The sequence below is a fragment of the Bactrocera dorsalis genome, chromosome 1, assembly GCF_023373825.1.
Source record: "Bactrocera dorsalis isolate Fly_Bdor chromosome 1, ASM2337382v1, whole genome shotgun sequence".
In the NCBI taxonomy this organism is placed as follows: domain Eukaryota; kingdom Metazoa; phylum Arthropoda; class Insecta; order Diptera; family Tephritidae; genus Bactrocera; species Bactrocera dorsalis.
In genome coordinates, this window is record NC_064303.1 from 43838889 (window position 1) to 43849491 (window position 10603).

The following is a 10603-nucleotide window of genomic DNA, read 5'->3' on the forward strand; positions in this document are numbered from 1 at the left end:
CTCATTTTTCAAGACGCGAAAATGGACTTTGAAAGTTTGCATACACTTCATTGATCTTGTTTGCTGTAACGCTTGGCTACAATATAGAGATCATAGCAAAATAAACTCGAAATCTCGGGCAGATTCTCATGACCTGCTAAGTTTTAAATTAGCTTTAGCTGAACAATTGATCGCTATTGAGAAAAGATATCGTCCATCTTCCCAGCCATGCAACGATAAGAGGCTTGATCGGTCAACCACTGGCCAATTGAGCATGATTTGTCATCCGCAAGATGCTGTAGGCTTGTTGGTTGTAGATCTCGGGCACGCACATTTTGTTCCAAATGTCAAATTTATTTATGTTTAAATAAAAGACAAAATTGTTTTATGAAATATCATACAGAAAAATAATAAATATAATAAAAATAAAATTGAATTAAAGAACATTTCGAGTTATGTATGCACAATTTTTTTATTCGAAATCAGACCGAAACGCAATAATTGTGCATATCCTAGAAATAAAGGATAAACTGAAAATTTCAAAAAACAAACGTATTGGTTATTATCTACAATGGCCATAGGACCTAAAAGAGAAATAAATTTTATTAAGTAGATTTGCTATAGGCCGGAAAGGGTTATACCTTTTTTGATTTATGGATCTACTGAAGTACTAGATTCCAGCATTAGAAGATTCATCAAGCTACCTGGATGTCTCCGGATCGAAAAACTACCATCCAGATCGATCATGTTGTGATAGACGGAAGACACGTCTCCAGTGTTTTAGATGTGCGTGCGCTCCGAGGTCCTAACATCGACTCGGACAACTGCCTTGTTGCAGCCAAGATTTGCACCCGCCTCTTCTTCTTTACTGGCGTAGACACCGCTTACGTGATTATAGCCGAGTCAACAACAGCGCGCCAGTCGTTTCTTCTCCTCGCTACGTGGCGCCAATTGGATATTCCAAGCGAGGCCAGGTTCTTCTCCACTTGGTCCTTCCAACGGAGTGGAGGTCTTCCTCTGCTTCCCCCGGCGGGTACTGCGTCGAATACTTTTAGAGCTGGAGTGTTTTCATCCATCCGGACAACATGACCTAGCCAGCGTAGCCGCTGTCATTTAATTCGCTGAATGCGATATTCGCCGTGGCCAACGCGCAAAGGACCATAAATCTTTCGCAGAACTTCTCTCGAAAACTCGCAACGTCGACTCATCGGTTGTTGTCATCGTCCAAGCCTCTGCACCATATAGCAGGACGGGAATTATGCGCGACTTATAGAGTTTGGCTTTTGTTCGTCGAGAGAGGACTTTACTTTTCAATTGCCTACTCAGTCCGAAGTAGCACCTGTTGGCAAGAGTAATCCTGCTTTGGATTTCCAGGCTGAAATTGTTGGTGGTGTTAATACTGGTTCCTAAATAGAACAACTTCAAAGTTATGTCAAGAGTGACGTAAGAGCCAAGACTGTTTGTTTGATGACAGGAGATATTTCGTCTTGCCCTCGTTCATTGCCAGACCCATTTGCGTTGCTTCCTTGTTCAGTCTGGAGAAAGCAGAACTAACGGCGCGGGTGTTGAGGCCGATGATATCAATATCATCGGCATACGCCAGCAGCTGTACACTCTTATAAAAGATTGTACCTGCTCGATTAAATTCTGCAGCTCGAATGATTTTCTCCAGCAGCAGATTGAAGAAGTCGCACAATAGGGAGTCGCCTTGTCTGAAACCTCGTTAGGTATCGAACGGCTCGGAGAGGTCCTTCCCGATCCTGACGGAGCTTTTTGTGCTGCTCAACGTCAGTTTACACAGCCGTATTAGATTTGCGGGGATACCGAATTCAGACATCGCAGCATAAAGGCAACTCCTTTTCGTGCTGTCGAAAGCAGCTTTGAAATCGACGAAGAGGTGGTGTGTGTCGATTCTCCTTTCACGGGTCTTTTCCAAGATTTGGCGCATGGTGAATATCTGGTCGGTTGTTGATTTGCCAGGTCTAAAGCCAAACTGATAAGGTACAATCAGTTTGTTGGCGGTGGGCTTTAATCTTTCACACAATACGCTGGACAGAACCTTATATGCGATGTTGAGGAGGCTAATCCCACGGTAGTTGGCGCAGATTGTGGGGTCTCCTTTTTCATGGATTGGGCATAGCACACTTTAATTCCAATCGTTGGGCATACTTTCGTCCGACCATATTTTGCAAAGAAGCTGATGCATGCCCTTATCAGCTCTTCACCGCCGTGTTTGAATAGCTCGGCCGGCAAACTATAGGCCCCTGTCGCTTTGTTGTTTTTCAGGCGGGCAACTGCTATTCGAACTTCTTCATGGTCGGGCAATGGAACGCCTGCTCCATCGTCATCGATTGGGTTATCGAGTTCGCCTTCTCCTGGTGTTGTGCGTTCACTGCCATTCAGCAAGCTGGAGAAGTGTTCCCTCCATAATTTAAGTATGCTCTGGGCATCGGTGGCTAGATCACCTTGGGGGGCTCTACAAGAGTAGGCTCCGGTCTTGAAACCTTCTGTAAGCCGCCGCATCTTTTCGTAGAATTTTCGAGCATTACCCCAGTCGGCCAGGGGTCGAATCGTTACATCCGTGCACGGATCGGCAAACTTATCAAAGAAAATTACGTGATACGTTAATCGTATGCGATGATTGGCATTATGACATACGATAGCAAACGGATCGTAATGTATTTTCAATTCACAATAGTTTTAAATCCCACATTGCTTTGGATCGTATTTTTAGGTTACAATAGATGTGGAACTGTCAAAACTGTTGCGAAATTTTCAATAAACTACCAAAAGCTAATTAAATATCAAAATGAATTCATGTTTGTTTTTTTATTTGAGCTCTAGTGAAAGGAATGGGCATAAAAAAGTAGTGCGGAGGTAGCTAGGAGATCGCAGCAATAGCGTAGGTATAAAAAAATTATGAATCCTTATTAATAAAATTTTCTTTGTAGATGTATCGTTGAACAAAGCATTGAAATCTTAAAAAGACGGTGGAGTATTTGAAGATATGACAAGAAAAGAAGGTATTACCCCACAAAAGTGGAAGATTTGCTAACATTTGTGAGGCATTACATAACATCTGCATAAAATTTACAATTAGTTACGACCCCCAAAAATTGCGATTCTTATCACACACAAGAATTGGACAACGGGGTAGCAAACAGCTTCACCGCAATCGACCAAATAAATAATTTTAATTCAAAAATGTATATAACCTTTTCCTTGTTAATAATTTTATTTTTATTGGCAATTAAATACAAAAATTTGATCACATAAATAATTTTTTATTAATTTTTAATGAGATATTCCATTCATTATTTTCTTGTTTATGTTCTTTCTTCCTAGAAATTATAAAAAACTTGAAATTTAAAAAAATTTTGCTCACACTTCCATAAATTTGTATATTACGATTGGTAATTTGCGTTCGAACGACCATTCGAACGAACGGATACGTTTATATACTCGTTCACGTGTTTCATCATGCCAGATTACGATAGAAGCGGTACGATCACATATATAAGCGTTACGATCACGTATGTCATAATACGAAATACAGACTTTTACGTGACGAGTGATACGTTCACGGATGTAACGATTCGCCCCCAGCTTATCAAGCTCTTCGTACTCACGCATTTCGGCCTCTTTCTTTTTCTGTCTACAAATACGTCTCGCTTCCCTCTTCAACTCTCGGTATCTATCCCATCCCGCACGTGTTGTGGTCGATCGTAACGTTGCGAGGTAGGTAGCCTGTTGTCTCTTCGCCGCGATACGGCACTCCTCGTCGTACCAGCTATTCTTTTGCACTTTCCGCAAACCAATGATTTCGGTTGCAGCTGTACGTAAGGAGTTTGAAATCCCGTCCCACAGTTCCCTTATACCGAGCTGTTGACGAGTGCTCTCAGAGAGCAGGAGTGCAAGCCGAGTGGAAAATCTTTCGGCTGTCTGTTGTGATTGCAGCTTCTCGACGACGAACCTTCCTTGTGTTTGTTGGCGTGTGTTTTTTGCTGCACAGAGGTGGGAGCGAATTTTGGCTGCAACAATATAGTGGTCCGAGTCGATGTTAGGACCTCGGAGCGCACGCACCTCTAAAACACTGGAGACGTGTCTTCCGACTATCACAACATGATCGATCTGGTTGGTGGTTTTTCGATCCGGAGACAGCCAGGTAGCTTGATGTATCTTCTTATGCTGGAATCTAGTACTACAGATAACCATATTTCGGGCCCCGGCGAAGTCGATCAGCCTCAACCCATTTGGGGATGTTTCCTCGTGGAGGCTGAATTTACCGACCGTAGTGCCAAAGATACTTTCTTTGCCCACCCTGGCGTTGAAGTCGCCAAGCACGATTTTGACATCGTGGCGGGGGCATCTCTCATAAGTGCGCTCCAAGCACTCATAAAGGGCATCTTTGGTCACATCGTCCTTCTCTTCCGTCGGGGCGTGGGCGCAAATCAGCGATATGTTGAAGAACCTCGCTTTGATGCGGATTGTAGCTAGACGTTCATTCTCCGGAGTGAATGATAGTACTCGGCGACGGAGTCACTCTCCCACCACGAATCCAACACCAAACTTGCGCTCCTTTATATGGCCGCTGTAGTAAATGTCACAGGGACCTACTCGTCTCTGTCCTTGTCCCGTCCATCGCATTTCTTGGACGGCGGTGATGTCAGCCTTTATCTTTACGAGGACATCTACCAGCTAGGCAGCGGCACCTTCCCAATTAAGGGACCGGACATTCCAGATGCATGCCCTCAAATCATAGTCCTTATTTCGTTTACCATGGTCGTCATCAAAAGGGGGGTCTCTCATCCGAGGCTGATTGTTGGTTTTCATTGGGGGTGTTTTTTTTACGTGGCGGGTTCCAAACCCAGCGCACAACCCTATGCAGGGGATGTTTCGCCTTCTCACTTTAGCTCGCCTTCAAACGGATGTTCTTAGGCTACCCTGAGGATACTTAGTCAAAGAGCGGAAGTCGTGAGCTGCTTGAGTCATATGTAAAAGAATCGTTTGTGGCCACTCCCAAGTGAATGGCGATCAGAGAACTTTCCTCACTTGCGTGAACTTCTACACATGACTTGCACCAGCCTCAGAGCAGCAAAAAACGCACGCCAACAAACACAAGGAAGGTTCGACGTCAAGAAGGTGCAATCACAACAGATAGCCGAACGATTTTCTACTCGACTTGCACTCCTGCTCTCTGAAAGCACTCGTCAACAACTCGGTATAAGGGAGCTGTGGAACGGCATTTCAAGCTCCTTACGTACAGCTGCAACCGAAACCATTGGTTTTCGGAAAATGCAAAAGAACAGCTGGTACGATGAGGAGTGCCGTGTTGCAGCGAGGAGAAAACAGGCTGCCTACCTCGCAACGTTACGATGGACCACAACACGTGCGGGATGGGATAGATACCGAGAGTTGAAGAGGGAAGCGAGACGTACATATTTGTAGACAGAAAAAGAAAGAGGCTGAAATGCGTGAGTACGAAGAGCTTGATAAGCTGGCCGACAGGGGTAATGCTAGAAAATTCTACGAAAAGATGCGGCGGCTTACAGAAGGTTTCAAGACCGGAGCATGCTCTTGTAGAACCAACCAAGGTGATCTAGCCACCGATGCCCAGATCATACTTACACCCCTATCATGCATTTCGATTACGTTCCCGCTCTACGCTCCGCCGGAGTCGAAATTAGGTATCATGCGTTACGATTGGATTGAAAGAAGAAGAGGAAGAGCTATAACTCTTTCGAAATCAGCTGTTTGCTTTGAAATATGTGAAACTGGAACATAACAAAGCAAAAATACACAAATTACTGCTGTTCAAAGAAAATAAATAAAAGTAAAATTTTTATATTGTTATTATTTTTATTAAACGTAACTATGGAATCTTTATCCGCGGCGATATTACTGGTTGAGGAGGAGAGCAGCGCATCTCAGAATGCTGGGATGAGAATTGAAAGAAGAAGATTACGAGATATGTGCGATCCCTTCCAGATGAATGACGGGCTGTAAGTAATTGCACGTGAAAGTAGACATTTTTCTTACAATTTGTTTACTTATTTAGATTCAGAAAAACTTTCGTCTGAATAAGGACGCATGCCCTAGATACGTTTGCGGAAGAAACGACGGCAAGTAAATTTCATGCTACCTCTTTCCAAAAAGCCTGCACATCTTCCTTAGGACGCTGGTGGAAACCGTTGGCTATATCTAGCTTACTCTCCATCATATCTGCCAATTTTCTATATTGCTCTGGTGTTGTTGTTTTTGACCTGAAAGCATATCAAAAAACATCACTAAAACTGGAAATATCGTGTGTTTTACAACTCTTAAATACAAGTTTTACTTACATTTTTAGAAAATTAAAAAAAAATCACGCAAATAATAAAATTTTCTCAGCAAAATAAAAACACAAAAAGTTCTCCGCCAACAAAATTGCAACTTAGCAAAACGGAGCTACGATCGAAATGCATGATAGGCAGAATTGTAAATTTCGAAGTTGAACTGAACGGGAACGGAACGCATGATACCAAAGTCGCCAAACGGAGAAAATTTCAATCCAAGTCGAAATGCGTGATAGGGGTGTTAAATTATGGAGGGAACACTTCTCAAGCCTGCTGAATGGCAGTGAACACACAACACCAGGAGAAGACGAACCCGATGCCCCAATCGATGACGATGGAGCAGGCGTTCCATTGCCCGACCATGAAGTTCGAATAACAATTGCCCGCCTGAAAAACAACAAAGCGGCAGGGGCCTATGGATTGCCGGCCGAGCTATTCAAACACGGCGGTGAAGAGCTGATAAGGTGCATGCATCAGCTTCTTTGCAAAATATGGTCGGACGAAAGTATGCCCAACGATTGGAATTTAAGTGCGCTATGCCCAATCCATAAAATAGGAGACCCCACAATCTGCGCCAACTACCGTGGGATTAGCCTCCTCAACATCGCTTACAAGGTTCTATCGAGCGTATTGTGTGAAAGATTAAAGCCCACCGCCAACAAACTGATTGGACCTTATCAGTGTGGCTTCAGACCTGGCAAATCAACAACCGACCAGATGTTCACCATGCGCCAAATCTTGGAAAAGACCCGTGAAAGGAGAATCGACACACACCACCTCTTCGACGATTTCAAAGCTGCTTTCGACAGCACGAAAAGGAGTTGCCTTTATGCTGCGATGTCTGAATTTGGTATCCCCGCAAAACTAATACGGCTGTGTACGCTGACGTTGAGCAATAGCAAAAGCTCCGTCAGAATCGGGAAGGACCTCTCCGAGCGGTTCGATACCAAACGAGGCTTCAGACAAGGCGATTCCCCATCGTGAGACCTTTTCAACCTGCTTCTGGAGAAAATAGTTCAAGCTGCAGAACTAAATAGAGAAGGTACCATCTTCTATAAGAGTGTACAACTGCTGGCGTATGCCGATGATATTGATATCATCGGCCTCAACACCCGCGCCGTTAGTTCTGCTTTCTCCAGACTGAACAAGGAAGCAAAGCAAATGGGTCTGGCAATGAACGAGGGCAAGACGAAATATCTCCTGTCATCAAACAAACAGTCTTGGCTCTTACGTCACTCTTGACATAACTTTGAAGTTGTAGATAATTCCGTCTATTTAGGAACCAGTATTAACACCACCAACACAGTCAGCCTGGAAATCCAACGCAGGATTACTCTTGCCAACAGGTGCTACTTCGGACTGAGTAGGCAATTGAAAAGTAAAGTCCTCTCTCGACGAACAAAAGCCAAACTCTATAAGTCGCGCATAATTCCCGTCCTGCTATATGGTGCAGAGGCTTGGACGATGTTAACAACGGATGAAGGAAAAACTGATAGAGAAAAGTTCTGCGAAAGATTTATGGTCCTTTGCGCGTTGGCCACGGCGAATATCGCATTCGATGGAACGATGAGCTGTACGAGATATACGACGACATTGACATAGTTCAGCGAGGTCAAAGACAGCGGCTACGCTGGCTGGGTCATGTTGTCCGAATGGACGAAAACACTCCAGCTCTGAAAGTATTCGACGCAGTACCCGCCGGGGGAAGCAGAAGAAGAGGAAGACCTCAACTCCGTTGGAAGGACCAAGCGGAGAAGGACTTGGGTTCGCTTGGAATACCCAATTGGCGCTACGTACCGAAAAGAAGAAACGACCGGCGCGTGGTTGTTAACTCGGCTATAATCGCGTAAGCGGTGTCTACACCAATTAAGAAGAAGAAGAACGGTAACCTTTGCAAATCAGGGGGACGGTAAGGTAATTCTGGATTTATTAGTGATATTTATCGTATTTGAATTATTTGAACACATGTTTTTATGATGTTGAAAGTCTACCGAAATGGCACTAAGTTCAAACTAAGTATTACTACTCTTTTTAGAGTAAAGGGCACACTTAGTGTAACAATTTTAATTCGATTTTTTCATAATTGTTTCATAGTTTCTCAAATATTTATAGAGTTACACGTCATTTAAAAGGCAACCGCTCAGCTCAATCAGCAAAATTAGTTAGTCTTTAAATGCGTTTTTTTTTTCAAAACAACATTTTTCGATTTTGCTGCAGCGATAAATCGAAGACAAATGATTCGATCGTGAGATCTTGTTCGGTATACGAGTATAATCCTATATACAATGGTTAAAAATATCTAAACAAACGATAAAGTAATATTTTCTTAAGATTCCCAAAAACAGACCAATTAGATAGAGATAAATAATCAGGTTGACGAGACGAGTTGTTGACATAACTGTCTGTCTGTCGGTCTATGCAAGCGATAACATGAGTAAAAATTAAAATATCTCAATGAATCTTGGTACACATGTTCCTTGGCCAAACATGGAGAACGAGTTCGTAGGCGGGCGTAATCGGACTACTGTCACGCGCACATAGCGCCATTAATCTAAAATTTGCAAAATTTCATAACTAAGTACTAAATTAAGATATAAAACTGTGGGAATGGCAGTAAAAAGAGCATCTGTGGGCTGAAAATTTTTGAAAAAATCGACGTAGCCTTACCCTCTAATATGTTTAATCTATATATCTCACAAACCAATAATACAATAACTAAATTCGGTAATGACAAATTCTTAAAAAACGCCAGCCGACAGTGCGAAAATGGATGAAATAGTATTGTAACCCTGACCAGCCACGCCTACTCCCATATAACACAATTTAAAAATCTATCTGGTTTCTCCACCTTCCCATACACTATTCGAGAAACAATCAATGTATCCGGTTACAGCTTTGCTAAAATAGTGTTCTTAACGTATTTATTTTACGCCCAAAATTTTTCGAAATGTTTCTTTGATAATAATATACGCTTGTGCCAAAAATTGGTTGAATCGGATCAATACTTCCCATAGCCGTATCTTTGCGCCTTTAATGGATAAAACCGGGCGGAAACTTTCCTTAGTCACCATATAACTGATATTCAGGAAACGTCCTGCTAATACATGTATGTATGTGTTATCTACTAGCTGACCGCGCAGCCGTTGTCCTGCGTGGAATTATGTGTGTTTGAAATGAAAAAAAGATGAATTTATATTGTCTTGAAAATCATTTATTTGCGATTTTTCTACATTTTTTTCAATGTAACGCAGCTTGTTAAACAACATTGTTTGGTTTCTGTTCCGGTACGTAAATGTATAATAACGACAGAACCAACTTTGAGATGCAAATGATGCGGTGGCATAGCAAGCCTCTCTAAAGAATTTAGAAATTCTATAGGATAATTCACGGCGTCGTCTTCATTGTCAAGATGATCGATCGTTTTGTATGAGCGCAAGCCTCCCGGAATTTGGCTTTGAATCTTCCAGTTTAAGTCAACAACATCGGTATTTTTGGCATCTAAAATTGCGCGTGCACTCAAGGAATCGTAGTTGTGATAATTTGGCCAATGTTCGGATAAACATTCGTGATGAGTTCATCTTTCGTTGAAGTTAATTGACCCATTTCCAATACTTAGCGGATACGATGTAAATTGTCTTCGACAATGTCATTTTTGTTCGTATCCCATAATTAAAGCGAATTTGAAGGCTGATATGTCGAAATGATCATCGCGAAAAGTGTGCGAACTTCAGTGGCATGCGAAGTAGCTATCGCATCGTCCATCATTTGCTTTATTAGAATAATATAACAGTGATACTTATCTTAACGGATCACTTAATTTAGATAATTTCACCACAAAGTTTTAAATATTATATAAACTAAACAAATTTCTAAGAGTACGAAGCACGGTTATACACGAGAAAAGTTGCCAAATCATGTGCCCTGGGTTGCCAATGTATGTTGATTCCAAAAAGAACGCCGACCGATATTAGCGCGACCTCTTCATGGCATCGTAACAAATTTTAATTTATAATTGATTACTTTGTGTGAAACACACGAAACAAAAAAAATTGTATGAAAAAAAGTTACTTTTTGGAATTCTCCAATTTTCCGACTTTTTCTCACGATGACGATGGAGTGGACGGTCCATTGCCCGATCATAAAGAAGTTCGAATAGCAATTACCTGTCTGAAGAACAACCAAGCGATATTCACAATGCGCCAAATCTTGGAAAAGACCCGTGAAAGGAGAACAGACACACACCACCTCTTCGACGATTTCAAAGCTGCTTTCGACAGCACGATAAGGAG

At 42.3% G+C, this 10603-nt stretch overlaps 1 long non-coding RNA gene across 1 annotated transcript; it reads right to left on the bottom strand.

Moving 5' to 3' along the window:
* Positions 1-5843: 5843 nt before the first annotated feature.
* Positions 5844-6456, bottom strand: LOC125775688 (uncharacterized). Its single transcript, XR_007421293.1, has 3 exons — positions 6321-6456; positions 6122-6242; positions 5844-5979 (listed from the first exon to the last, which is right to left on the bottom strand). It is a non-coding gene; the product is annotated as an uncharacterized LOC125775688 (long non-coding RNA).
* Between the last annotated feature and the right edge of the window lie 4147 nt (positions 6457-10603).